Genomic DNA, 6,055 nt, shown 5'->3' with positions numbered 1-6,055 from the left:
ACACGAAGAAAAACAAGACGAGTCCAGACAGCTGCATTTTGGGTGGTATCGGACTCCTTATAGTCCAACGAAACCTGCTCCCATTTTCTACCCTTTTCAGGCATCACACCTGTAACCTTTAAATCACAGGAGATTCTCTCTCCACCTTTTCCAAAGTGTTGTTATACAGTAGCCGTTTCCTCTTGGACTTTTGTCTAGCTATCAACTTGTCCACAGAGACTCTCTGCACTGGCACTAAATTTAATAAAAGCACAACACAGAGAAAAGTTTAAACTGTGTTACGGCTAACATTACTTGATCTGGTGTGTTTTCTTGGGGTATGATGGATAGGCAGCTTGAGGAGGTACTCCGCAGCATTGTGCTATAAGGGACTGAATGAGCTGCCAGAGGAGATCACTGCCTTTCTGATGAGACTCCAGGCTGTTAGGAAGCCATTATGCGGCAAAATACAGCATTCTTCCATCTTCTCCTTATCAAAAGCGCAGGTAAACTAACCTCTGTGCTGTGAGGAACACAATGGCTGCGATCAATACATCAATCGGGAAACGATGCAGTTTGAGACAGCTCTTAATAGTAATCCTCTGTTCAGTCATCCTTCTGGTGAAATAGAAGTTACAATACCTTTATCGTGTGCGGGGCTGTTTTTATGAAGGCCCAGAGTGACTGTGGAGTCAGCAGCAGGTGAATTCCCAAGCTTGGCTATGAATAAAATGCGAATCAATAATAATGTGCGTTTTCTAACAGAATTTCAACAACAAGTTCCTAGGATCTATGTGAAGCTTGGGTTATATCTAAGCTCAAAGATGATAAACTTTATAAAGCACCTCAACTACCGCAGCATCTCACATCCTGAGGCATCACCGGGAGCTGCAAATCATGACTTATGAAGAGATCCCTCCATCCTGCGGCTGCAGACAAACAAAGCAGCATGTAAACTGAAAGTCATATAAGCATTTAACGATCAGAGGAACTTACATTAGACATCCCTTTGTAAGTTCTGCTAACTCCATTTCAGTTTTAGTGGAATATCTCGCCTGCTGAACGACATGATTCAGCTTTTTAAAAGGCTACTGATTTTTTGGCCTATTGAAGGAAGGAAATGACCAAAAAAAATGTTTGTATTAATAAAATATGATGAGATAGGCTTGTGTTGGAGGCAGATTATTCATTAAATTATTCCCAATACACACGTGAAAGGAACTGTAATGATCTTGTCAAGATCTAATTCTGTGTTTTAGAATTCCTATTTGTGTCAGCCTTGTTCCCATTTTTTTTTTTAACAAACATCACTTTAGGCAAATTAAAAGCCACCCATGGTGATGTCATGAAAATGTATCACTGCACATCAAAGCCAGTCCCTTCTCAGTATCAGCCCACACTGCGGTCATTCCCACTGGGAGGAATGCTGATGAGCCACGGCACTGACTGGTTGGACATGATAACCCAGCATGTGAGCTCACCATTACAGTCATTACGTGTTCACCAGTGGACCTGGCTGTAAATTAATTTAGCCTTTTCCCAAATCCTCATGTTTTCTTTCCTGTGAGGTTGAAACTGTGGGACAGTTTGAAACAAAAAGATTTAGAAATTGAGCCTAATGTCATTTAATAAGTTAAGTTATAATCTGTTAGTAAGATGTTAATACTGTTTATTGTTATCGAGCTAATGTATTAATTTACAAACATATAACTGAGCCAATTATTGGGTACACCCCATATTACTGTATATTTGCTTTCAAGGGCCAGACTTTCTTATATTTTTTAAAGAGGTCTTTAATAGTACTTTTCTGTAGGTCTTTCAAAGTTTGTCTTTGAACATTTTCATCTTTGATCATTTTCAGGCCAGTCCCCATACCTGACCATTTTTAGAAAAATGCTATTTTTTGTTTGTTGGTTAAGAATTATTATTATTTTATTTTTTTAATGACACATCACTGAAGGGATAGACATACCAGAGAACCTAAATTGTATCCTAAGGTCCTTGTCCTTGTTGAAATAACATAATTTCTTCCCATTTATTTAGGTAAACATACAAAGAAATACAAATGATTGATGGAGTTATGAATGCAGATTTTGATCCACCATGCAATACCATCTGAACGCATCAAATTGGCAACAGCTTGATCCCATCAGTAAAAACATACCTGGATAGAAAAGCACATAATGGAACACAATCAGTCATGGATTGGCCTCCACAAAGCACAGACCTCAACATTACTAATGCAGTGTAGGATTATGTTCACAGAAAACAGAACAAAAGGCAGAAACATCCAAGGAAGAGCTTTGAATGTCCTTCAAGATGCCTGGACAACTATTCCCAAAGACTCCTTAAAGAAATGACAAGAAAGCTGCCTAAGAGAGTTTAGCCTGTTCTGAAAAATAATGCTGGTCATACCAAAATACTGAGTTTATCAGAAGGACAGCTTAAATCTTTGGAGATAAAATTAGAGCGCCAAGGCTGAGGTGGTTTGGACTTGTATAGAGGAGGTTTGTGGTTATACTGAAAAAAGGATGTTGAATAAGAAAATTCAATCTAGAAGGAAAAAAGGAAGACCACAGACAAGATTCATGGATGCAGTGAAGGAGGACATTCAGAGGGTTGGTGTGACAAGAAGACATGAGTCTTCTTCTGAGGAGGCCACTGTGGTGACTCCAAAAGAAGCAGCAGAAGCTTGTTGTATGGCAAAGCTATCTTTGTCTTATGTACCCTCATGCACTGCATTTCCATGTATGTTTGCATATTTCAATACATGCATACACCCAAATTCCTGTTTTCAAAAGAAAATATTATAAAATATGGGGTGACTTTTGCACAGTATTTAAAAGCTAACTCCAAAAATGTGAGTTTATTTAGAAAAATCTGCAGTTCACTCTCTAGATGAAACATTGTTTTTCTGTCCTTATATCCTCATAAGCTAGACAAATAAAGCCTTTCCTCTGTCAGAAGAAGAAACTAATCCGCTGCTGACTTGGGGGAGAAAAAAGAAAGAAAGAATGGGGCTCTGTTTCAAGATCCCTGTACATCCGCTCTTCTATCCTCATTCCTGCCCTCAATTCCCAAAGCAATCTCAAGTTAGTGCTTCTATTAAAACAATACCACCTCATGCAAATTGCTACTGCCAAGCCCCGTGATTTCGTTTCTGGTCCATACTACTACTGCTCTCCGATGCTTTAATGGAGACTGCGCCAACCTGACACTGCAGGAGGTACGTTCAATGTTATCAATAAAACAATCTGATAACGATCGCTGGCACTTTCAGGCTGAAAGGAGCAATATGTGACACTAAACCGATTAGCAGTTCATTGAAGACCGCTGCCAACAAACCAGGGCAATTACAAAACAAAACAAATCTAACCTGCACCTGCACCGCTTCCAGATTGTACAGCATTTTTGGTATTTAAGCACTGTTATCCTAATTGGCAGGTAGCAGCTCATGCCACAGATACATTTCAATAGGAATGTTAATGACCCGACACACACTGCCGGTTAGCTTCCCTGAGCATACTTTTAAAGGAAAAGCCTTTACAACTCAACACAAGATTTACCTGGTCTGTGCCTTTAGCAACTGTTTAATTAAATAACTGATTTACATGCTGGGCACCTTGGTGCTGCTAACCTCTCCTCTTATAAGGTGTTACAGCGTGCACAAGGGCACTTGCAGAGTACCCTGTTGAGTTCATTAGGGCTGCTGCCTGCTCCGAGGAATATTCTTGTTTCTTCAGCTCAGACGATTGACTCGGCTGAAGTCAGCTGAACTCTCTTGGTAATGAGGACTTTGCTGCAGGTCTGTTGCTGGACTTGACTCAGCCATTTATAGCTTTATGAATAAAGTTAACTCTTTGGTCTGAGGGAATAAATTGTCAGCTCAGGCCGTCCAGCTACTCCACCCAAAGAATGACATCAAATGCAGCTGTCATCAACGCCGCTTTGTTAGTGGAGTCAAAGGTTGCATGTTATGTTGTAAAAGCAACGTCCACCGATAACTAAACAGAAACCCAAAAAACAACCCGAGATGTTTTCAAAATGAACCGAGCACACTGAACTCCAAACCAATTTCAATAGATTTATTATGTCAATTATTGGGATCATGTCTGTGAAAGGTGCTTTATAAAAAATTAATATAGTGCTTTTCTACTCTGAGTACTCAAAGTGCTTTTATACTACAAGCCTTTCACCCATTTATTTACAAACACACACACACTCACACACTCACACACTCTACAAGCACATTTTTCAATGCCAATGTGCTTTTCATCTAACATTCACAAATTCACACTCCACTGGATGTATTGGGGACAACTTAGGTTTCGATATCTTGCCCATAGATACTTCACTGATCTTTCGATTAGTTATTAGTAGATCTATTTTACCTCCCGAGCCACAACCGCCGCTGTGTCCAAATTTCTGAGTATGACTGGAGATAGTAAACAACGTTTATCATCTAAACTAGAAAAACTTCCATAGGAAATTAACCTTAAGGGCTTTGTATGACTAACAAGATGAAAACAAGCCAGCTTCCAAAGTAAGTTCATTTTAATTTTGAACCTGCTGTTACTTGTGATAAAGTTGAGTAAATCCTAAAGACGGAGCAGTTAAACTGCACTAAAGGGTTAACTTTGGCCCGATTTAGTTCTTGCATACAAGCAGAACACAGCAGAAGTACAAGAAGGAACTTCTGAGCCTCTAAACAAATAAGCTTTCTGTGCCACTGTCAGTCATTATGTTAATTCACTAATGCAGATTAAAAAGTAATTGTTAACAATGTTTACACATAATAATCTGCCTTGGCTGACTGCTGTGGAGCAGATAAGAATAGGCTGTAAAGATGTCCAGTGTAGGGCTTTATATGCTTCATTACACACTTTTGTTCCCAGTGAGTTAATTTAAATAGATTCTGTGGGCACAAAACCAACTGTAACCTTATTTTCCCCTTTCATTTTCTCTCACCCGCTCCACACTCACCTTGTGTTCAGTAATGAGGTGTCGGTTTAACCTGCAACTTTTTGTGGAAGTTGACTTTGTGTTGATCAGAGAAAAACCTGAAAGTTTTCTGTGAATGCTCACACAAGCTGTATGTTGCTCAAATATACAGTCTTAGAAAATACTAGCATTCAGAGCAAAGCTTCACTTTACCTTGGCTCGATAAAACTCAAAAACCACACACGACTGTTGTAGAAAGCTTGGGAAAAACGGCAGCCTCAAAAATAATCATGCATTATGAAAGTTTTACGTTTTGTTCCAGAGGTAAGAAAACCTATTACACAACCCAAATGAAATTTGTTGTGCTAATAACTAAAAATCCAACCACTGAACTGAAGTTCCTCATTAGTATGTCACACAGTGCACTTGGCTAAGTGTTCATTTTATTTACTTATTTAATATTTTTCAGCTTAGATGCCTCCACTCAACAATTTTCCTCATAACCTCTGGATGTTCAGTGGATAAATGTCACGACGCAAGAGTCGTGCCCACGAACTAACGGAGAGAAGAGAAATCTGTTGAAGGTTTTAGATTAACGATTATGGGTGTTGTGTTGTCTTAAAGTCAAGCGCAAGGACAGGCTTCATTTTTCAATACTGACAAAGGAAATGCTACATTAGATACTGCATTGAGTTGCAGATACTCGTGGAGACCATCCCTGGATAGACGTGACATTACGACTTCCACTCTCTTCACGTCCTTTCATTCAATAGTGACTTGAGGATAAATGACGCTTCAAAGAACTTAAAGGACACTTTGCTCACAATTTATTCAAGGGACATATTTGTGGTACTGACTCTCGACAAACCTCAGAGCAGTTCACGCTCCAACAAAGAGAGGTTGAGTAAAAATGGAAGGTGAAACAAAAGCTTAGTCTATTTTGTAATCTCAGAAATTCCTGCTCTCCCTCAAAGATTGGCACTGACAAGCTGATACTAGTCAATACTAGTGTTCGACTTTATGACTGAATGTGGTAAATTTGACTTCTAATCTCTGAACGAAATAATCAATTGGCCTAATCATCGTTTCTCCTTAAGAATGAGTCAAAACTGAAACCAGATGCAGTGACTTTACA

Source organism: Mchenga conophoros, linkage group LG6, assembly GCF_057382185.1.
Source record: "Mchenga conophoros isolate Kocher_MC1m ecotype Shallow Benthic linkage group LG6, M_conophoros_male_GT1.1, whole genome shotgun sequence".
NCBI lineage: Eukaryota > Metazoa > Chordata > Actinopteri > Cichliformes > Cichlidae > Mchenga > Mchenga conophoros.
This window is presented reverse-complemented; position numbering follows the sequence as displayed.